The sequence below is a fragment of the Enhydra lutris genome, unplaced genomic scaffold, assembly GCF_002288905.1.
Source record: "Enhydra lutris kenyoni isolate GAN:26980312 unplaced genomic scaffold, ASM228890v2 scaffoldscaffold85, whole genome shotgun sequence".
NCBI classification, from domain to species: domain Eukaryota; kingdom Metazoa; phylum Chordata; class Mammalia; order Carnivora; family Mustelidae; genus Enhydra; species Enhydra lutris.
In genome coordinates this window covers 9,209,524-9,233,752 of record NW_019154169.1, presented here as the reverse complement: position 1 = coordinate 9,233,752, position 24,229 = coordinate 9,209,524, and the positions used below count along the sequence as shown (strand labels likewise).

Sequence of the window (24,229 nt, the reverse complement as noted above, 5' to 3'; positions counted from 1 at the left end):
AGAAGGGCTTGAATGCTGAGTGGTATCTTCAGGGACTGAGGGGAAGTTTTACAAGGAAGTCCTCCCTGGCAGCCTCCAGGCAGGAGTGAGAACAGGTGGCGTGATTGTTTGACCTAAGAGGAGGGGAGAGGCAAGGCACGAGTCAAGCGCTTTCTGATTTCTGTATGATCATTCTTAACCTCTCAATTTTCAAATTATTGCTGCTTATTGACAATGTGGGAGATTATAGACTTTGCTACTACAAAGTTTATAAAGCACCTTCATGAAGCAGGCACAATAGGGATTGGTCTCTAGTTGAAGGCTTGGGCTTGGTCTGAGCTTGGTCTGATTCAAATCATGGATGTGGTTTCTCTGGAAAATTCTAACAATGGTCTCTGTTCTTGGGAAGCTCAAATCTAACCAGGGAGATGATATATATTCATAAAACCTAAGAGATGAAAATGGAACCAAATTCCAGAAGAGGCGGGAGTTCATTATGGGCTCAGAGTCACTCAGGGGACTCTGGATTAGGTGGAGCTTGGAGGGGTCTTGCTGATAGGGTAGGACTTGGGTTGGTGGAGACCAGAGAGTAGGGCAGCACAGGGAAGAAGCGTGGAGCTAATGGGATAGTGATATTTGAGGGCAGTGGGGGAAAGGGCTGTTATTGTTCATTTTTGTGTTCCTGAACTTATGTAGGGCCTGGCACTTTGGGAGCACTCTATCAGTGTTTGTCGAATTAAGCGATATTCTTGTAACACTTTAACTAGGCCTGGTTTGTTAGGAAGCATGTAAAAAGTTCAGTCCATTATCAGAAAGAAAATTTCACTGATGAATGGTCACATGCCACAAGGGACCTGGTGGGAGACCTGCTCCCTTTCCTTTGCCCATGAGTTATCTGTCAGTCCGCTCCCAGGCTGCTGCAGGGTCAGTGAGCTCCTCAGCCCTCCCTCGTGCTCCCCTCAGTCCTGGCTCCCTGTCAGTTCCTTCTGTCTGCTTTTCCCCTCCAAGGACTTGGGGTGGAGGGTTGGGTCCTGGATACCATGGGAAGGAGCTTTGGGTCCCTCAGGTGCATGTATATAAAACACCCCCCAAGACAAACAGACCTTTTTCTTCTTAATATTGACAACTACTTAGAGCCCATCCTGAGAACATTATTTGTTTTAACACAGCCTCTCTGCCTTACAAAGCTCCCCCTTCAGTAAGGAGATAAGGGAAAAGTGGGGAGAAAATACCATTCTGCCCCATTTGGTTTCCTGATTCCACAGTATACTTAGTAGACATTCAGAAATGCCTATTGAGGGGCGCCTGGGTGGCTCAGTGGGTTAAAGCCTCTGCCTTGGGCTCAGGTCATGATCCCAGCATCCTGGGATCAGCAAGGAGCCTGCTTCCTCCTCTCTCTCTGCCTGCCTCTCTGCCTACTTGTGATCTCTGCCTGTCAAATAAATAAATAAAATCTTTTAAAAAGCCTTGAGTTTAAGCTTTAAAAAATAAAAGAAGAAAGAAAAAAGAAAAAAATGCCTGTTGTTTGATTCCATGATTCAAGCTGCCCTAATAATCATTTATTCATACATATATTCAGTAGACATTTGAGCACCTAATGAGTGCCTGGTGTTTGCTAGGTGGTGGCTACTGAGAAGAAGGTGTAACTGCCCCATTTCACAGAACAGAAATTAAAGCACAGGGAAATTGTATGATTTGTGCAGCATCATATAGTTCCATTAGCCTCAGAACCACAAGACTCACACTCAAGTTTCCTGACCTGCTGAAATTTCTGTTCGTGTGGCAGATGTGGTGAAGTCTAACAGGAGAGAGTGGATGTTCAGAATGAGCCCATAAATGCCTTGGATTAGCCAGAAGGAAATGTCTGACCCAACTATGACTGTCTGGGACATTTGCATTACTACTTTTTTTTTTCACTTTGAACTTGAAATGAGGAAAACTGAGCCCAGAAAACAAGAGTGGAAGATTTTCACAGGGGTTTGCTGGGATGGCCCTCAAAAGTCTGTGTCTGTCTCTGTCGAGATATTTCCTGCTGAACTGTGATTGTCTGGCTTTGAATTAGGTTCCCTCCATAGCCCAGAGCTCAGTGAGAGCAGAGACCAGGTCTGGTTCATCTTTGCGTCTCCAGTGCATAGTACATAACAGGTTCTAATAAATATATATATTTTTTCTAATAAATACTTCTTAAAAAATAAAACTGAATATGGGGCTCCTGGGTGGTTCAGTCAGCTAAGCGTCTAACTCTTGATTTTGGCTCAGGCCATGATCTCAGGGTCATGAGATCTAGCCCTGAGTCAGGGCTCTGTGCTCAGCAGGGAGTCTATTTGAGTCTCTCCCTCTGCTCCCCCCCAACACTCCCTCTCTCTTTCTCAAAATAAATCTTTAAAAAAAAAAACTGAATAGGGCGCCTGGGTGGCTCAGTCATTAAGCGTCTGCCTTCAGATCAGGTCATGGTCCTAGGTTCCTGGGATTAAGCCCCACATTGGGCTCCCTGCTCAGCAAGAAGCCTGCTTCTCCCTCTCCCACTCCCCTCGCCTTTATTCTCTTTCTCGCTGTCTCTCTCTGTCAAATAAATAAATCTTTAAAAAAAATAAAAACTAAAAAAGGGGCGCCTGTGTGGCTCAGTGGGTTAAAATAAAGCCTCTGCCTTAGGCTCAGGTCATGATCCCAGGGTCCTATGATCGAGCCCCGCATCGGGCTCTCTGCTCAGCAGGGGAGCCTGTTTCCCCCCACCCCCCTCTGCCTGCTTCTCTGCCTACTTGTGATCTCTGTCTGTCAAATAAATAAATAAAATCTTCTTTAAAAATTTAAAAAATGAATAAAATATATATGCCAACAGAGGTGTGGGGTGACTGAGCCACTGCGCAAATAGGAAAAACCAGTGTTGTCACATCAGCTGATGTGGTTTTCTAATATAGATCTAGTGCCCAGAATGGGGAAGCGGGTGGTCCTGTGGTTCTGCTGCTCTGGTCAGAACACTCCTAGAATACTGAGCTTTCACTGTGCTGGACACACTTCGCTGGCCCATTGGAAAGGGACAGAAGAGTGTAGGGACTTCAAGATTGTCATTTGGGAGAGGTCTGTTTTGTGAAAAGGTATTAGATGTATTTCAGGGCCGGCAGAGAGTAGGACTCGGACTGGTGAGTGCAGCAGACCCACTTGGCTCAGGATAAGAAAGAACTGTCACAGCAAAGGAAATTTTCTTGGAAAATTACAAGTTTACCGATGGAGTTCAGGCAGGGGCTGGATGTCTGCAAATGTGTCACAGTGATTTTTTGTTGTTGTTTTTTGAAGGTTATTAGGGCAGGGCTTGGCTTGGAGCCCAGCTTCCCTGCTAATATCACATTTTATTACGTACTATAAAAACTACCCAGGGCACCTGGGTGGCTCAGTGGGTTAAAGCCTCTGCTTTCGGCTCAGGTCATGATCCCAAGATCCTGGGATCGAGCCCCGCATCGGGCCCTCTGCTTGGCAGGGAGCCTGCTTCCTCCTCTCTCTCTCTGCCTGCCTCTGCCTACTTGTAATCTCTGTCAAATAAATAAATAAAATCTTAACAAACAAAAAAAAACTACTCTTTGAAATGTGACATTACCATATGATGCAGGCTGATGTCTGTCTGACAACTGCTTCCGGTCACTCTGGGTGGTTGTGATTCTCTTATCTAATCTGACTTGGACTTCACCCCGTCTGCCAATCCCCATCCCTCTCACTGTAAAGAACTGTGAGGTTAAGTGCATTTGCTGGTCGTGGCCACAAGATGGCAGCACTGCCCCACTGGTGTTTCCTAAGAGCACTACTTGGGTGCAGGCAAGTATGTGGGGGAGTGGGGCCGCGGAGTTAGGGTGAGAGAAAAATGAATGAAAAATGAATTAAACACAAATGAAATGAATAGGTAATTATTTTCCCTCTCAAGTGACAGAGTTGAGGTGAGTCGGAAACCATTGCATTTTAGAACTGGGACATACTTTTTTTGTTTTTGTTTTTGTTTTTAATTGTGTTATGTTAGTCTCCACTAGTTTTTGATGTAGTGTTCCATGATTCATTGTTTGCGTATAACACCCAGTGCTCTATGCAATCCATGCCTTCCTTAATACCCATCACCGGGCTCACCCAACCTCCCACTCCCCTCCCTTCTAAAACTCTCCGTTTGTTTCCCAGAGTCCATAGACTCTCATGGTTCATTTCCCATTCTGATTTCTCCCCCTTCATTTTCCCTTCTCCTAATGTCCTCCATGCTATTCCTTATGTTCCACAAGTAAATGAAACCTTATGATAACTGACTTTCTCTGTTTGACTTATTTCACTGAGCATAATCTCCTCCAGTCCCATCCAAACTGATGCAAAAATTGGGTATTCATCCTTTCTGCTGGCTGGGTAATATTCCATTGTGTATACAGACCACATCTTCTTTAGAGAGTGCTCTCTAAAGCACATATTGGCGCATATAAGTGGGGAGAGGAGCATAGGGAGAGGGAGAAGCAGAGTTCCTGCTGAGCACAGGTCTTCAGGTGCGGCTGGATTCCAGGACCCTGAGATCGTGACTTGAGCCCAAGGCAGTTGCTCAACTGACTGAGCCACCCAGGCGCCCCTAGAACATACTTTAGAGAAGTATCTCAAACTTTCATGTGTTTATAGATCGTTTATAGATTGTTTTATAGATTGTTTAAATACAGGACTGATTCCTCTGGTGGGACCTGAGATGCTGCATTTCAAATAAGCTTTTGGGCGATGCTGGTTGCTGCTGGTTGGTGGGCCACACTTTGCGTAGCAAAGCTTTTAGAGGTCATTTAGGGATTAGGTCTCACTTCACCTGACCTATGGATGAGGAGAAACTGAAGTCCAGAGAGAATATGTAAATAGCCAAATAAAGTCATGACATCAGTGCATAACTTCTTGCATTTAAACCCAAGCTTCTGCCTCTTAGTCCAGTTCTCACTCCACTGTATTGTGTGGCTCCCTTTACTATTGTCAGTGGCATCTTTTTGGCAGAGGAACCCAGAACCCTGATTTTTGCCACCGTCCCCTTTGGTCTTTGCTCAAGGGATCACTTTGGTTACTCTCTTACTCAAAATCTTCACAAAGGCTCTTGTGTAAATACAAGATTAAATTCAAACGTCTCTGTCTATTTTTTGTGGCTGTACAACCTATGGTCCTAATTTGGCAAGCTTATCTAACTTCCCTGTTTTTAATCTTATTTTTCTGTCATAGTTTTCTCTGCTCCTTCTTATTCCCTAAACATACTGCGTCCAGTCTTCTCTCAGTGGCAGTGCTATTGGCATGGGCTTTGGAGTTCAACACACCTGCTTGTTAATCCCAGATCCACCAACGACCTTGACAAGTTATGCTACCTTTCTGAGGATCGGCAATCACCGAAATAACCTCAAGCGGTGGTTGAGAGGAATAAGTAAAATAACACGCAAACGCCCCCTCATTCCTGAAATCCCCCTCCAAATTAGCATCTCCAGTGGTGCCTGACACCTGCTTCCCTGTGCTCGTTTCTCATCATCACTGTTTCCCTAAGACTCAACCATTCAAAGGCCTCACCTCTCTCACGAAAACTTTCCCGGCCATTCCTGACCTCATTGACCCCAACTTTCTATAAATTATTTCACCTAAACATTAGCATTGAGTTATGTACCAGCCTCTCAGGGAGAGGCCTGATGGATATTTGGATTTGTAATAGCTGAGGGACAATTGAGTTGCATCTTTCCGTAGGGCCGGCTGACTGTGTCACAGCTCCCTTCTCTTTTGTCACAGTCCTGCCTAGCAGTAGCTCCCCTGCGCCGGTGGCACCAGATCCTGGTAGTTTGTGGATACTTTAGGGATAGTTCTCATTGGGGTCCTTCCTGCCTTGGGATTTGGGTTATACTGGTGTTCCTGTTTGCATGTTATTGACGGCCCCTCCAAGGGAGGGGGTGATGAAATCTCTTCGTGGAAACCTCAAGATAATAGCAGTAAGGAAGTTGAGCATAGTATCATTGCTTCAACAGCCTGGTGACAGGAGATTGTGTACACTTTCCTATTTCGTGAAATTTACGTCAGTGTCCTTACTCACTTACTTCAGAAGAGATTAAGGACAAAGACCAAGTGGGAAAAGCCGGGTTGTTTAAGGGAGGCCGTGCAGTTCCAACTTCGATTCTGTGAACAGTCCGCTCAGCTGTAGCTGGAAGTGCTCATTTGCATGTGTTTGTGTATTTATATCACATGATTTATAACTCCCTCAGTGGCACTGAGGAGCTCGCATTAGGCTCATGATTGTAAAATTATATGGTGTGTGCCTTCTCTGCAGCAAAGGTTTCCCTGAAGTCTGGAGAGAAAATAGGCCAGCAGGGCTGGACACTTCACTTAGCATCCTACCCTCTTTTTTTATTGGACGGCAATCTACTCACCCATCACTTTCTCAATCAGGGGATTTTTGGTCTTTCCTTTCCCCTACCATGGGTCCATGCCAAAGTCCAATTAAATCTATCTTGTGCCTGGAACTGGCTGTTATTTTAAAAAGAGAGATCTGAGGAATGGCTTCCTTATTGATTTCCAGTATTCTAATGTTCATTGTCTAAGCTGGTGGTTTCCAGCCCTGGAGGCTGGTTAGAATCACCTGCAGGGCATTTAAAAACCTACCAAAGCCAGTGCCTTATCCCTAGAGAGTCTGACTTGATTGGTCTATGGTGCGGCCCTGGCATTTGTAGCTTTTAAGAGCTTCCAAGTCATTTTATGGAGAAACCTTAGGCAAGTGTTCAAAGTTAACATCACCAGTAGTGGGAGATATCAGGGTAGCCGGCCTGATATGATAAACTGAAAAGGCACAGCATCATGTCTGTGTTATTGTTGCCAAAAATGCATAGCCTAAGTTTAATCATGGGGGTATATTAGATAAGCCCAAACTGAGGGCCATTTCACAGAATAATTGGCCAATACTCTTAAAAAAATGTTAAGTTAATGAAGGTAAAAGAATTTCTCAGAAACTGGCCTAGATTAAAGGAGACTAAGGAGATAAAACTGCCAAATACAATATTTGATCCTAGACTGGTTCCTAGTCCAGAAAAAGGACCTTAGTGGAAAGGCTGATGGAATTTGAACAAGATCTGTAGATTAGTTCATCATATTTCAATGATAACTTATTGATTTTGGTCCTTGCTTATCTACAACATTAGTATTTGGGGAAGTTGAGCGAAGGGTATATGGGAACTTGGACTATTTTCGGAACATTTTTGAAGGTCTGAAAGTATGTTAAAATGACAAGTTAAAGAAAAAAAACAAAGAAAAACATTTTCTAGGGAATTAATGAATTTCCAGAGTTGACAACCATTTCCTTAGGTCTTCTTGCCTAATACTGTCAGAATTAGCTTCCTGACAATGCTATTTTGTCATGTTTCTGACTTTCTTTCCTTTTTTTTTTTTGAAAGATTTTATTTATTTATTTGACAGACAGAGATCACAAGTAGACAGAGAGGCAGGCAGAGAGAGAGGGGGAAGCAGGCTCCCCGCTGAGCAGAGATCCTGATGCGGGGCTCAATCCCAGGACCCTGAGATCATGACGTGAGCCGGTGCAGAGGCTTTAACCCACTGAGCCACCAGGCACCCCTGTTTCTGACTTTCTTAAAGCTTCCCAGTTACTCCTATCATCTGTAGGATAAGTTCAGATTCCTTAGACTGCCATTCAGAGCCCCCATATCATTCCCCGATCTGCTGCCTTGCTCAGCCTGCAGTTTACTTTCTTTCTTTTTCTTTTTAATATTTATTTATCCATTTCAGAGAGAGAGAGAGCACACGCGTGCATGGCGGGGAGTGACAGAGGGAGAGAGAAACCCAGACACCACGCTGAGCTCAGAGCCCACCATGGGGCTCGATCTCATGATCCTGAGATCATGACCTGAGCTGAAACCAAGAGCTGGACACTTAACCAACTGCACCACCCAGGCGCCTCAACAGTTTACTTTTGTGTATCTGAGTTTATTCTAATTCTTTCCCTTATTTCTATAATGCCCTTGCCTTCCTGCTCAGCCTCCTGAATTATTGTTCACCTTAAAGCCCATCTCAGACTCTGTCTCTTCACTGAAGCCCTTTGTGAATATCTCTGTTGAAAGCGGTCATCTTTCCCTTCTTTGAATTATAGTAGGTAGGATGGTGTGGAGTGAAAACATGAGCTTTAGATTAAGAAATACGTGAGTCCGAGTCCTGGTTCCATTTTTAACCAGTTCTTGGAGAGGAGACAAGTGACTTCTTGAAGTTTTGGTTTCTCATTTGTGAAATAGGGATAATAGCATTTACGTCAAAGGGCAATTCTGAGCATTAGATGAAGTCTAAACATAAAGTTCTCCAGCACCTAGGAGGTTTCTTCCTCCCTTGGTTTGTAGCTCAGCAGTCTTCAAAGGGATTGTAGTTGCAAAGGCTCTTGTCAAAATTTTCTGCCGGTCTTTAAAAACATATTTGCCTCTGGTCATCACTGAGGTGACAGAAACTCCTGAGCTGAATTGAGTGCTTGGGGCTTTAAGAAATTCAACTGAGATTATGTTTTCCTGGAACCAAATTCAGTGAATAAGTGACCTATGGATAGAAGAATGTAACCCAACAGAGGGAGAAGGGAGGGATAATGGGTTTCTAAGCCTGTGAAGCCTCCCACACCCTTCCCTTTGCTCTTGGTCAGACAGCATTGAGGAAGTACAACTCCTTACTAAACTTCTTAAGCCATGAGTCCTGCCAAACAGCCCTTACTAATCCATTCTGTGTCCAGATACAATGTACAGAGATGAGTCAGGTCCCCTATGTGGTGAACACTTTCCCCCCTTTTCTGCCCTCTCTACCCGCACAGCTCAGTGCTGCATGCTCTGGTTGGCCGCAGTCCCAGGTCTCTAGTATTGGTCTGAGAAGACAAGTCCAGGAGGGGCAGACTGAGAAGGAAGGCAGATGCCAACAGGCATGGAAATGGACAGGTGGGGCTGCCACTGTACAAAGGCCACAAACCCTGGGTGTGTTTTATGACTGTTTCTACATTTAGAATCTCCTCCCCTTTATGACCATTTCAAGAACTCTCCCAACCTCCTGCTGCTTATTACATCTTCTTTCCCTAGTGCACATCTTTTGTGGCCAGAGAATGGCTGTGCAAATAGTTGACAGTTCAGTAAGAATGACTTTTCGTGGGGACTGGGAACCTGACCCCGTTTCTTCCCAAAAGAGACCGAGGTTCATAAAAGCAAGCTTTTATAAGGGATGTGCAATTGTGAGTGTGGTGTGAGGGAACAGGTGCATCCATGAAAGGCAAGACAGGAAACAAAATGCTGACCATTGAATCCAGCAAATGGGGTCAGGGAGCAAAAATCATTCTGGAAGGTAGATTTCATTCAGGAGACCTCTGAAATCTTAAGATATTCTCCTCCCAGATTAAATTATTTATTTGGGTGGGAGATGAGGTTAAATTATGAGTTGTGGGATGTAGGGTAAATTACTTCTCTGTCTCAGTTTTTTTAATCTGTTAAAACAGGGATGATAACATTCATGGGATTTTTTGGTCAAGACTGTAGCTACATAACAGCCCACAGGATGGTGCCAGGCACAGAGTGAGCGCTGAGTGGGTGTGAGCTCTTACAGTTATGGCAATAGGCAAAGACGCCATCCTCGTCACCTGGGTGGGGATGCGCTTTTTAGCCAGGGTTCTGGCCGGGCTGGAGATGAAAATGATAGGGGAAGTTAATTTCCAAGAGTAGAAGGATTGGGTCACAGTAACTCATGAACAACTTTCTGGAAAGTGTCATAATTCAATGATGGGATCCCCAGAGGGTGTGTGGCTTCTGTCACAATTATTGATCGTGGGGACCTGGGAGTTCAGTGGGGTTGCTGGAAGCTGAGCCTAGAAGTGGGCTTTAAGGGTCGTCTTTGCAAACAGCGTTCACTCTGCCAAAAGAATTCCCTGCTATGGCTGGCACCGCTCCTGTCTCTGCACTTTCATTGCTTAGAAGGAGTAAAGAGGAGGACTGCAGGAGGATGAAATAAAGAAATGAATGTACAGATTCACAGGGCAGAATTGGAACGGGCACGTGTAAGTTATGAGGAATTCTATGTAAGTTTCATGTGAACATAAAAGGACTTCAAAAAACCCAGACTCTCCATATAAATACAGTGGTTGCCTTGAGCAGATGTCAGATACCCAGAGCACTGAGGCAGAGTCACAAGAGGTGTGGGTCGTAAGGCCTTCTTTGCTTAATGATGAGAAAGACAAAGGAGGAAACAGGTACGGGGCGGCGGGGGGGGGGGGGGGGACGATAAAAGGGGGCAGCAAAGGAAAGGGTGGAAGGGATGTTAGTGAGGGCTGTTTGCGCTCCAGGCACTAGCTTACCTTACTCTGTCCCTGTCTTTTCCTAATGCAGTGAGTGTTATCCTTGCACTACAGATGAGAGAGAAAGAGACTCAAGGAGGTCAAGTGATTAGTCCAGATGTCATCCAGCCAGTTAGAGATAAAGCTACTGTGTTTCACCTCAAAACTTGTGCTCTTGCCTATGTGTCAGAAGAAAAGTGAAAGAGAAGAAAGGTGGGCACCTGGGTGGCTCAGTGGGTTAAAGCCTCTGCCTTCAGCTCAGGTCATGATCTCAGAGTCCTGGGATCAAGCCCCGCATCTGCTGGCTCTCTGCTCGGCGGGGAGCCTGCTTCCTCCTCTGTCTCCACCTGCCTCTCTGCCTACTTGTGATCTCTGTCAAATAAATAAATAAAATCTTTAAAAAAAAAAAAAAAGAGAGAGAGAGAGGAGAAAGGCAAAGCAAATTTCTGTTGTAGAGTTTAGAAAAGGTGCCTGTGTTATACAGAGTGATGGGCTTCCCCAGATGTCCAATCCTCACCCCTGGAACCTGAGACTGTTACTGAATTTGGCAAAAGGGATTTTGCAGATGTGGCGAAGTTAGGGATCTTAAGCTGGTAAGAGTTTCCTGGATAATCGAGGTGGGGCCTGGGCGGTCACAGTGTCCTTGTGTGAGAGAGAGGGAAGCTGGAGAGCCAGGACTGGAGCACAGCAGCGAGGATGAGCAAGAGCCCCCTGCCATCACCAGCTATGAAGGCACCTGGGAGTTCCTAGAAATGGGGTCAGATGGAGAAGCAGATCTGCCTCCTGAACCTCTAGAAGGAATACCAGCCTGCCAACACCTGGATTTTATCCCATTAAGACCCATTTTGGACTTCTGATGCCCAGAAATGTAAGAACTGGAAAAAGAATATGTTTGGTCTTAGTATTCTGGAAGGTTACAGTCTGCCACCCAGAAAAAGACTGGAAGAAATAGACCCAAATATTAAACAATGATTAAGTTTAGGTTACAGGTGGAAAATGAGTATGGGTTATAGTTCTTTTTTTTTTTCAAGATTTAAAAAAAAGTTTTTATTTATTTGACAGAGAGAGATCACAAGCAGGCAGAGCAGAAGAGAGAGAGGGGGAAGCAGACTCCCTGCCAAGCAGAGAGCCCAATGCAGGGCTCGATCCCAGGACCCTGAGATCATGACCTGAGCTGAAGGCAGAGGCTTAACCCACTGAACCACCCAGGTGCCCCTAGTTATTTTCTTTTTAGTACTTCACCTTGATTTTCAAAAATAAAAACATTAAATATCATTACTCCAGGATCTTATAAATAGCCCCCCCTGGGCCTTGAGGCCAAACCGGAGCACACAGCACTGAGCTGTGCAGGTAGAGAGTGTAGAAAAAAAGGGAGGAAAGCGGTCAGCGCACAGGGGACTTGACTCACCTCTCTACATAGCACATGGGCACAGAATGGATTAGTGAGGGCTGCTTGGTTTGTAGGGTGTGTTCTGATTGCCTGCTCTTCTCTGTTAACTTTCTCCAAAGCCATTCCTTGCCTTCTTTCCTTCCCACCTCTCCCCTCATTGACCCATAGCTCCCATTTTCCAGGAGACTTAGAGGCAGTTAATATGTGACCCCTAGACAAGAATATCCATCTGGCTGAAACCCTAAAAAATCCATGTGCTGTGGGAGCAGGGAGCGGGAAGCGTTCATCTCCCTGCAGGAGCCCTTCAAGGTGTCTGAGAGAGCGTGCCATTTGAGTTTGCTGAGGGCAAGGGCAGGAGAAGAAAAGGTGTGAGAGGTGAAGGACCAGCTTGTGCAAGGGGAAGAAGGAAGAAACAGTAGGTCCCCCCCCCCTTTCCACCCCCTCAGCCTAGAAACACTAGACTCTGTCCTAAGGGTTAGCATAAGACTTTGTTCTTCAATCTAAATTGCATCACCTCAGTGGATCAAACCCAAATGAACAAATTTCTAGGCATCAAGGAGTTAGGTCAGAGACCTGTTATGGGGCAAGCCAAAACACTTGGGCAATTCAGAATTGTATCAAGTAGCTTTGGACTCGGTGCCCGGGGAGAATGTGCTCGTGAAACATTTGTTGTGTAAGGGCATCTGGGTGGCTCAGTTGGTTGAGCAACTGATGCTTGATTTCAACTCAAATAGTGATATCAGGCCTGTGGGATCAAGCCCCGAGTTGGGCTCAGTGCTCAGCACAGAGTCTGCTTGTCCCTCTCCCTCTGCTCAAATAAATAGGTAAATAGAAGTATTTGTTTAAGGTTCAGGTTTTTCTGCTCTTTCCTTCCTGCTGCTTGCAGTACTGGGGTGGGCAGAGTCCCCCTGTCCCGTATATGTGCCCAGTATCTTGCAGGAAGGGTTTGTTCCTTTTGTTGATGTGTAGCTAGCTCTGAGATTTTGTTTGTTTGTTTGTTTGTTTTGTTTTGTTTCACTAGCAATTAAGGAAATGATAGAGTGGCTCCTTTCTCCACTAACAGTCTCATAATGGAGTCCCCTAAATCTCATCTTGATTCCTCCACCCTCCAGGGAGCCACACCTTTTCCTGGTCCTCCGAGATTCTGGGGGCCTCAGAGGCCATGCAAAGCCCTATGTGAGGGAAAACAAACACACAACAGAAAACAAAACCCAGGAGTGAGTAAGAACTCTTGCAGTTGCCTCTGTTTACGTAAGGTATGTGTTCCTTTCTCCCTTCCCCCTCTCCACCCTGTATCTGAGGGCCAAGTCCCCATCTCTGGGCACAAAACTGGTTTCCTTGCTGCTCTTATGGTTTGGTTCCACCCACCCAGACAATGGGCCTTTTCTCCCCCTAGAGTCAAAGGCCCTAGTGTTTGGCCCTAGGAGTTCCACTCTGAACTGGTGCCAAGGCTCGAGCTTCCTGCTCTGTTCCTCCCAGGTCATCTGGGAATCTGCACGCCTGTGGGTGCAGTAGGGAGCCCTGAGTTATGCCCAGAAAAAAGGGAATCCCACACGGTTGTGCTTGGGAGACTCTTCTAGGGCTCTTAGCAGAAGAAACAGAATTGTGGGCCTGGGGCCTGGGCCATAGTGCTGGTGATTAAAGCTGTGACCTCCAACGAGTAGATTTGTTTCTCTAGTCCTTAGTTTTGCTGTGCATGATGAGGAGCTTTGGCCACTAGAGCACAGGCCCCGCAGCTTGAATGCCCGGCCATGCCTTTCTTCTCTTCCCTTGAAGTCCATATCATCCCTTCAGGGCCCAAGGATCCACCATCAGATAAACTAAATTTGGCTGATGTCTGGTTGAGAGGCGACATGTTCCCTGGGTGGCTGGCCTCTTAGATTACAGTGGAGTGGTGGGTGTTTTTGGCCTGGCCTTATTTTGGGGCTCTCTTTGGCAGCAGGAGGGGTAAGACTCTCCCAAATTGTGCAAGTCTTGACAAACAGCCCAAAAAGTTTGGAGTCCTGTGAGTGGGGAACTACCAGAGGCTTTCAGTGGGAAGTGACCTGGTCAGATTGTGTTTTGGGACACATGCTCTGGAAGCTGGTTTGTTGCAGCTGTGGGGAGTATGCCTGGGAGCCTGAGATCTGAGCTGGGAGTGCAGGGGCAGGAGAGCCATTTGAAGAACGGGCAGGGCTTGGTGAGTGACCAAAGCGGTGATGATGGGTGGGGAAAGCTGAGGATGACTTGGAGCTGAGTCTGGTTTGGGCTTTTGGGTGGATGGGATGCCATTAGCCCTGAGATAAAAGTGAGGGATAGGCTGGCCTGGGACTGAGATGCTAAACACAGTTTTGGGTATGTTTGGCTGAGATGCTTGTGGACTGTCCAGGTGGAATTGCTACGGGCAGTGGGGAGAAGCTCTAGGAGAAGGATGGGCTGGGGCCAGGAATTGGTGGAGGCAGCGATGGAGAGGAGTGGTTGTGCCCAGCACTTGTCCCTCAGCTCAGCACGGTCCCCTCGGCACAAGGCCACAGGTACACAGGCCTGAGTGCTATTCTCCATCAACCTTTTCTGTTGATCAGAATGATTTTTCAGGGGTTTGGCAAGATGGATATTCTTCATCTAGGGGTCACATATTAACTGCCCGTAAGTCTTCTGGAAAATGGGGGTTGTGGGTCGATTAGGGGAGAGGTGGAAAGGAGGGAAGGCAAAGAATGGCTTTGGAGAAAGTTAATAGAGAAGAACAGGCAATCAGAACACACCTTACAAAACACTTGACATTCATCACAAAACATAAAAGCACAATGTAACTTTAAACTTTCATTGAGAGCCTGGTGTTCAACATCCAGGGGCAGAAGGGAGTGGTGAGACTAGCAGGGCACAGGGAAGAGGTAATTTAGGAGTAGGCTAATAGCAAAGCAGCTAGCTCAAGAAACCCTATAGCTTAAAAGTTACTGGAAGTAATTACAATATAAAATAGTAGTAGCCAACCAATGTGGTGTGCTTCCTAATTTATAGTACAACTGACAACTAGTAGGACAGCTAGTACCCAGCAAATACCATGTGCTTACTCCCTTCCAGGCAGTGTGCTAAGCATGGTAAATAACTAGATCACTCCATGTGCTCCCTGTAACAGCACATGTGGTGGGTACTTTTATGAGCCCCATTTCACAGACATGGGGGCTCAAGTGCAGTCATCTGTCCTGCTGCTCGTACTCAAGAGCCAGGGTCTGAGGCTGGGTCTGGGGACCTCACCACCTGTGCTCTTAGCCCCTCGGTGGCAGGTGGGGCAGTGAGAAGGTAGGACTTCTCTGAGATTCTCGGAGATGGTCCTTGAACATCTGTATGAGAATTATTTGGGATGTTTGTTAAAAATTAAGACTGACGGGTCTCACCCTAGACCAACCGAGAGCAGAATTCCTCAAACACTGATAATTAAAACTACTGGGCCAGAGGGCCAGAGGTCTGGGTTCTGGAAGGCAGTGGAATCTTTGCTTCTTTAGTCACCCGCTGTTTGGTTCTCATTCCTCTGTGGATCGACAATGCAGTCTACGCTTGCTTTCTTCCTCTGGGCTGTGTTGGAGGGGTACATTCCATCCCGAGAATGGATGAAATCACACTGACATTTATGATAGGGAGGCATTTGGAGTCAGTGTCCTTTACTCACATTTTCTCTTCACCCTTCATTTGCTTCTCCCCGCCTCAGGGTGGGTTTCACTTCTCTGCCTGTCCCCCGGGGTGGCTTGCCACCTGGATGGGACAGAGGCTCAAGCCACCTGGGTGGGACAGAGGCTCTGGGAGGGCAGGGGAACCAGGGAGGGGCTCAGGGCTCTGTGGGGGCTTCGCCACTGCTGGTGGAGCTCCACCTGTGAGACTAGGGACCGTGGAGCCATAGCCTGGGATGCTAGGTGGAGACCCCATCATCCATGGCTGTGGGCTCTTCTGAAATGGAGGGTTAATCTCCCTAAGGCTCCAAGCCAGGCAGTGCAGAAAAACAGGAAGAAATGCCAATCCTCATCTCATCCCCTAGTGAGTTTGGAAGGCTGATCCAGTTGCACCCCTACCTTGAGTGAGGACAAGGGGGTTTTATACAGTTCACTTTGGGGGATATTCCAGGAGATCCAGAGGGAGGGGGAGAGCCCTGGGCTGGGAGTGAGGAGAGCTGGTTCTTAGTAGTGTGTGAGCTAAGTGTTACTTGAGAAAGTCACTCACCTATGCTGGACTTGGTTTTCTTTTCTTTTTCTTTTTTTTTTTAAGATTTTATTTATTTATTTGACAGAGATCACAAGTAAGCAGAGAGACAGGCAGAGAGTGGGGTGGGGGAGGGGGGAAGCAGGCTCCCTGATGAGCAGAGAGCCTGATGTGGGGCTCCATCCCAGGACCCTGGGATCATGACCCGAGCTAAAGGCAGAGGCTTTAACCCACTGAGCCACCCAGGCGCCTCGGGACTTGGTTTTCTTATCTGAAGTTGAATTTGGCTGAGATAATCTCTCTCTCTCTCTCTCTCTCTCTCTCTTTTTTTTTTTTGGCTGAGATAATCTTTTATCTTCCTTCTTGCCCTCAAGTTCTGATTCTGTAATTAGCAGCAAGAAGACGGGGCAGCTGTGGCAGAGCCCTGAATGCTTCTTGTATCTCACATGCCTGTCTTTCCCCAAAGGAGCAGGTAGAAATTCTATTTGTGTCTCTCCTTGTACAGCTCTGTGTTTATTTCAGTGGCCTGAAGATGTCCACTGTGGGTGTGGTGAGGAGAGTCTGGAGCCAGGAGCCCCCCCTCAGCCCTGGGGAAGGAGGATCTAGCTGGGGGTTCCCTGCCATTGCGCAGAATTCTCCTGTTTTTTTGTTTGATATGACTTCCATTCCCGTTCTTCCACCTCCTCCATAACTTTCCCCTGAACATCACATTCAGTTTCCGGCCTGGGCTATGATTGTTTGGATGAGTTTCCTGGCTCTTTCCTGCCTTTGGTTCCCTGAAACAAACAGCAGGAAATTCTTTTCATAGCCGTCAGGGTGTCCGCTTCATGTTTTCCTCTTTCCCCGCAGAACTGGACAGAACACACAGGCCATGGAGAAACGTGCACATGTTCTAGCTGCCAGGATTCACCTGTGCTGAAGCGTGATGGGCTTCTGTTCTCAATATTGTCTGGGGGCTCGTGGCGCACTTTCATGAGTTGTGTGGTGTCCTAATGGCTTGTGTGTGTCTACCACTTAGTTTAGAGTGGTTACTGTGAATATGCACGTCCGTGTTTCAATTGCCTGGGTGTGTGCTTTTGGATCAGACTGTGGCGTCAAGGTGGTTGATGCTGAGAAGTGATTCAGGAGCTGGTTTGCTCTCTCTGTTTCTGCCTTTTTTTTTTTTTTTTTTTTTTTTTTTGCAACACACTGGTAAAGTATTGTCAGATTAAAAAGATGTTAGACATTTCCTTAACCTGGTCTGAAATTCACCTTGTTTTATTCTTGGGTGTGTAACCTGTGAGGGTGTGAAGAGGTGGAGAATGAAACACTGGACCTTCCTGAGCAATCGATGTTGGTTCTCAGAAATTGGATGTTGATCATGTAGCTATTACCACCTTTGGATCTGTGAGCAGGATCCCGAGAATTGGAGAGCTTTAGTGACAGAGGTATTACGTTGTTCTGGGACAATTAGAGACAAGTTGACAAGCAGGAAACCGATAAGTTTGTGGCTTATTTCTTTTTTTTTTTTTAAGATTTTATTTATTTATTTGACAGACAGAGATCACAAGTAGGCAGAGAGGCAGGCAGAGAGAGAAAGGAGGAAGCAGGCTCCCTGCCAAGCAGAGAGCCCGATGCAGGGCTTGATCCCAGAACCCTGGGATCATGACCTGAGCCGAAGGCAGAGGCTTTAATCCGCTGAGCCACCCAGACGCCCCAAGTTTGTGGCTTATTTCTAACCAATCTTTAGCATTCCCACCTTTAAGAATAATTTAATTTCGCTGATTCTGTCACCTACTACCAACTGTCAGGAGTTAAATTTTCAAGGATAAATGAAATTCACTCCCTGTCCTGAGTTAATAGTTGGTCTTTTCTTGGGCAAGGCGTTTTGGGCCCAATTCCCTTAGTTCCTGACTCTGTCACCAGGAAAGCCTTGAGAGCTCTCAGAACCAGACAGGAGAGGTTGATGCTAGAATGGTGGATGCAGGAGAGAGGGGCAGGATTCCAGCTCCCTGCACTGTCTGACTCTCTTTCGGGAGCACAGTGACTGTGGGAGGTAGGAAACTGGGCCCCTTCAGAGACGTTATGTTAGGTAACATGGTGGGGATGGCAACTTGGACTGTCCCTTACCTTGTCTCTCAGCTCCTCTCAACTCAAGACAATGCCCTCAAGTGTTCCCAGAAATGGACAATGAGTGTCTGTTTCTTGGGACCCTGGAAGAAAGATTGATTAGCTATTCCTAAGAACATCAGCAGTGAGGGACGCCTAGGTGGCCCAATCGGTTAAGCTTTCCACTCTTGGTTTTAGCTCAGGTCGTGATCTCACGGTTGTGAGATTGAACTCTATGCTGAGCTTCACGTTCAGCACAGAGACTTCTTGAGACTCTCTCTTCCCCTATCCCTCTGCCCCTCCCAGCCTTTCTCTCTTTCTCTCTCTCAAATATAAATAAATAAAATAAATCTAAAAAAAAAAAAAAAGATCATCAGCAGTGAGAAGGAAAGGCAGTTTGAGGCCCTGCAGAATTATCTTTAGGGAACTACAGATACTTCACTCCATTCAGACCAGGAGGTTGCCAGTAGGTAAGGGTGGGGTAAAGAGAATGAGGCACAAAAAATGCTCAGACCAACTGGTGCCAAGCCTCCTCCTGAGGCTTTCATACTGAGCTCATATCCCTTCTACCCTTGCAAAGTACCAAGTGAACTTAGGTAGTACTTCCCCTATCTGTGGAAAAACCATTTTGCTAAGGCTTCATGATGTCCTTTTATGACTTCTTTTCCTCTTCCATACTGCCTTTGGTCACTTATACAATATTACTTGGGGTTGGGTGAGTGAAATTTTTCCAGACTCTACATTCTTAGGGTTGGCTCTGGGCCCTGCACATTTCTGCTTCTCCAGGTTGACCCTGAGAGCTTATTCCAGCCTGGGTCTTGTTGTTTTTTTTTTTAAGATTTTATTTATTTATTTGGCAGACAGAGATCACCAGTAGGCAGAGAGGCAGGCAGAGAGAGAGGAGGAAGCAGGCTCCCTGCAGATCAGAAAGCCCAATGCAGGGCTTGATCCTGGGACCCTGGGATCGTGACCTGAGCCGAAGGCAGAGGCTTTAACCCACTGAACCACCCAGGTGCCCCCAGCCTGGGTCCTTTTATAGCTCTTTCGCCAGCCTGGTTGGTCTGTACAAGAGAGGTTTCAAGTGCTGGGATTTCTGAAATGTCCATGTGCCTTTGGAGTCAGGTAAACCAGACCTGGATTTAAGTTCACACTTTGTTCTTCATTAACTGGGTTACCTTGGCAAGTTACTTAAGGTCTCTTAATACTCAGTTGCTATACTCTTGTTAAATGGAGATGATGCCTACATAATAGTTATTATAATAGTAAAATGCCTTGAGCACCTTACACTTATTAATTCAGCTAATCCTCATACATTTCTAGGAATTAAGTGCTAGTGTAGTTGCCATTTTTCAGATGAAGAAATTGAGGCACAGAGAAGTTAAGTAGCAGGACCAAATTAATGCAATGTGTAAGTGGTAGAGAGCTGGGATTCTGAACTTGGGCAGTTTGACCCTGGAGCCTCCGTCCTTAACTACTGTACTAGATGTATTCACAGCATGTTCGCAAGAATTCATTGAGATAAACACTTGAAGCACTGGGTATAGTGCTTGGCCTGTAGCAGGCACTCAGTAAATGGAATCTGTTATCACTGGAGGGGAGAAACCTGCTACCACGTGGGCAGGTGGCAGATGTGACCATGGGTCTGGGTGAGGCAGGAGAGGCCGGAGTCCTCCTGCCGACCTGGGCCTTCCACAGTGGCAGGGTTTCAACTGATCTGTCTTTCAAACAAGGCTTGTTGGCAAAAGGCTTATCCCTGTAATCCCAAAGTTGCCTGACAGGCCCTGAAAAGAAAACATAAGAGCCGAAACTCGCTGGCCATAGGAGGGGCTCCCTCCCAGCTAGCCAGGGCTCAAGAACCACTTCTCTGACTTGGCTTTTGAGGAACTTGACTTCTCGCTTCCTGATCTTAGGCGTTTAATTAGGGCTTCCAAATAAGCCACCTGTGGAACAGAGGGGCTACTGCCTAAATTGGCAGAGGGTGAAGGGTTGGGTTAGTGCCAGGAAGCCAGGGAGACCCAGATGTGGGCTTCAGAGGCAGCGGTATGAAGCTGGCTCACCCGCCTGGTGTTGTACACCTCGGCTGTCTGCCTGGCCCTGGGAGTATCTTGGTCAGCAACCGGTGGTTCTGGTACGCCTGCCCCACTCGAGGTGCCAGCTGGGCTTAGAAGCCACAAGGCTTTGGAGTCCCTTTGTGGCTCTGCCATTTTTTAGTTGGGTGGCCTTGGCCTTTTATTCATGTTCCCTGACCCTGTTTTTTCATTTGTGAGAAAATTGTGAGGATCAAATGAAATAACGTACATGAAGCACCAGAACAGCAACTCCCATACTGTAGGTGCTCAGTATCTGCTCTCAGTCATGGGTGGGTGCAGCTGGGGTGGGGGGAATATAAAAGACGATTATTTGCCTTTTAAAAAAAATATTTTATTTATTTATTTGTCAGAGAGAGAGAGAGAGAGAGAGAGGGCACAAGCAGGGGGAGTGGCAGGCAGAGGGAGAAGCAGTCTCCCCGCTCCCTGATTCTTTCTTTGCCTTTAAAGAGGTTACAGTCTGGGCGGGGTTAGAGGTAATGAGACAGGTAAACATATAAATCATAACCTCATAGGAATAGTGTATAATGTAACACAGGGCCCCAAGTATAACAAACATCAGAGCTTTTGGAGTTCAGATATAGGAGAGCTGCCCTGTGGACTAGGCTGCTCAGAGAACGCTTCCTGAGTAAGTGAACTGTGCAAATGTGCAGAGGTTAGGAGGACAGCAAAGGGGAATTCCAGGAAAATATCCGAGAGATCAAGATCCCAATTCATGGGAAGGAGAGGAAATCAGTTGAATACCCCTAAAGGATAGACCCATCCTTGACAAAGTTCAGACAAAGGCAGATATTCCAGACAGGACTTTTTTTTTTTTTTTAAGATTTTTTATTTATTTGAGAGAGAACGAGCGAGGGCGGGGAGGGACAGCGGTAGAGAAGCAGACTGTGTGCTGAGCACAGAGCCCAGTGTAGGGCTCGATCTCACCATCCTGAGATCATGACCTGAGCTGAAACCAAGAATCGGACATGCAACCAACTGAGCCACCAAGTGCCCCCCCCACCAGACAAGTTTTTAAAAAGAGAGAAAGCTGACTTTCAGGCAGAATTTCAGGAGAAATTCCAGGGTCTCAAATTTAAAGTAATTGGTTGGTAGGGCAAAGGAGGTGGCCGCCAGTAAGCGCAGGCCAGGCTAAAGTTCAAGAGAGGAGCCTAGAAGGCAGAAAGAGAAGGAAATCTCTCCCCCCGCCCTCCACACCTCACCCCCACACCCCCCCACCCCCCCCCCCCCGCCCCCCGGCCCAGTCTGGACCTGCCAGTTTACACACAGCACCACCCAAGTTTTCCTGAAAGGGAGTGAAAACTAAGTGAGTCCAAATCCTTGGTGAGCCAGTTAGGGGCCTGAGGAACTGGATCTGTTGTCCAAGGAAGTTCAGACCTCGGCATGTGGTATCCAGTGAGAATTCCCAGTTAGGCTCTGGCTATCCTTGCTGAAAGTGTCTGTCTTTGAAAAAAAAGTTTTTGTATTTTTTTCTTTTCTTATTCCTGTTGTTTGTTCCTATTGGAAAAATTAGTCTTGGCTGAACTAAGTAGAAAAGGTTTGTTCTTACCTAGCCAGTATAACTAACGTGGTTGTAAGAACAGCTCTGGAAAACAATGCGGTGGTGCCCTTGCCTTCCCTTTGCCCTTTTGATAACTTTAATAGCATGATTGCATTGCCATTATGCTCTGTTCTTTATCTGAGTATATATTTAACTTCCGCCCCTCCTCTGAAGGCAACTTAATGTTAGAAGCTGTATCTATGTCTGACTTTAAAGTACCTGCCAAAAAACTACTGACAGGGGGGCCTGGGTGGCTCAGTTGGTTAAGTGTCTGCCTTTAGCTCAGATCATGATCCCAGGGTCCTGGGATTAAACGCCATGTCGAGCCCCACGTTGGGCTCCCTGCTCAGTGGAGAGTCTGCTTCTTCTTTTCTCTCTCCCTCTCTCCCTGCTCGTGCTTGCTTGCGCTCTCTCTCTCTTTCAAATAAATAAATATAATCTTTAAAATAAAAAGAAGAAACTACTGACGTAGGTACCCAATAAATATTTATTAAGTTGGAGGCTTTTCTGTATGCCTCACAGATTCCAGTAAGTGCTTCATATTTTTCATTCATTCATTCAATCTCTTAATAAGTGTGTAGTCTCCTGAATGCCTACTAGATACTAAGCATTATATTAGGGATATAATGGGAATAAAAATGAAGGGTTTTAGTGGTCCTTAAGGAGCTTATGGTCTTGTAGGTGAGTCAGATAAACAGGCATTTACAGAGCAGAATGGCAAGTGTGACTGAGGGACAGGTGGGTTATTACGGGAACACAGAGGAGGGTCTCATAATTCATCTGAGATGAAGGTGGAGGTGTTGAGACTGGTCAGACAAGGCTTTTTTTTTCCCCTTTTTCTTTTTTCAAGAGCAAAATTCTAAAGGAAATAAAAATTGAGGTACGAGCCTTCCAGGCAGAAGGAATAGCATGTGCAAAGTCCGTGGTGTGAGGGGTCCTATATTCAAGGAACTGCAAGTGCTTGCTTATGTTATAACAGGGGCTGCAGAGGGATGGTGGTTAGAAATAAACAGGGAACATTAGGAAGAGCCTGACGTGCTGGGTAAAGAAGTTTGGATTTTATCCTCAGGGTGATGGACAGCTACGCCTAGATTTTAGGTGGAGCATTGACCTGATCAGATTGGTGTTTGGAGATCACTTTGACTATCAAAGTGGAAAACAGATGGAATCTATGTGTTGGAGGAAGATGAGCTACAACGAGGGCAGTCCAGCAAGGGAAGCCCAGGAACAGGATAGGTGAGGTAGGTGATTGCTGCTTCCTGCTTCTCTAGGATGCTCCTTTCCATCCTGAGGGACCAGGTCTCTAGTTCCTGCCATAGCACCCGCTAAACAGGAGGCAATTCGGAAATGCTTCTTAGATATCTCACTCTTCTTTGTACCACCCGAGCCCCACTCAGTGGCTGACCCTTAGAGGCTTTCAGTGGGCATTGGTTGGCTCCAGCATAACTTGTGCTAGCAGCTACTGGGCACTGATTTGAAGGTAGGGCGGGTACCCCTTTCTCCTGTGGTCACAAAGTAGACGAAATTGCTTTCCAGGTTAGGATTGACCTTGAAGATCTCTTTTGCATGGCCTTTCTCAAGACATTCTCCATCTCATCATGAATCTTTGTTCCAAAGTGAACAGTGTGTTCCTTTAGGGCAGGAAATGTATTTTTATTCATTTTTATATTCCCAGGACTTACCACAGTGCATTATACACAGTGGGTGATAGTAGGTATTTGTTTCATGAGTCTGAAATTCCTTGTTTTAGACTTGAAATGTGTTTTATGAAATATGTTGTAAATGTTGATTAGGTGCTGATTCCTCCAAAAGCCTTTTATTTATTTATTTATTTTGCCTTTTTTTTTTTTTATCATATTTTGATGTTCATATACTAGAATGTATGTATTTGTGTAAGAATCATTAAGGACCGGAAGCAACAAGACGGAACTCAAAGAGCCTCCCCTTGCATGTGGGTTATATGACAGACTCACCAGGTCATTGACAAGAAACTGCAGTATACGGAATAATAAGGCCAGTCCCCTCTTGTGCCACCAAAGAGCAGCACACAGCGTAAATATGAAACACAGGAGCATAATAATTGTTGCAAGCAGTCTTGTTGTTTCAGACGGTTTCTTCAGTTGCTTCATGGGTCCCACTGAAAAGCACATTCTGGCTAATGCAGCAGTATTTCCAAGGGTATAAAATGCTACAAAAAGCTTTATGACACCAGGAAGCCACAGCAATCCAGTTTCAAGGATAGAGAAGAAAGTGCCGCACACGAAGCATATGAAAAACCACTCAACCTGGTGTTGACTCTAAGGGATGAGGCATCCAGGACCTGTGAGTTCCGTCGTCCTGGCCGCTCAGGACCTGCCGCAGCTTGTTCATGGCCCTGCTCCCCCACCACATTGGCAGCCCTTGCTTGCTTGGCCCCTCAAAAGTCTTTTAAACCTGTAGCCTAATGGTTAACTAGGCATATCGAGGACTGGAGGAAAGGAACTAGGAGATGGGTGAAGTTAGCAGGATGGGAAGTAAGTTATTTCTCAGAAATACTTAAAAGCTGAATTGAAACAATTCAGAGCAGTCCTAGGCCAAAAGTTGTTAAGTTCTTAGAAAGTCCTATTGGGGAGTTTGGGAAGCTCTGGGTTCCCTTTACCACTTACCATTCTACAGATTGCTTT

At 46.2% G+C, this 24,229-nt stretch overlaps 1 pseudogene; it reads right to left on the bottom strand.

Annotated features, from left to right (window-relative positions):
* Positions 1 to 22,735: 22,735 nt before the first annotated feature.
* Positions 22,736 to 23,936, bottom strand: LOC111161405 (annotated as a pseudogene).
* Between the last annotated feature and the right edge of the window lie 293 nt (positions 23,937 to 24,229).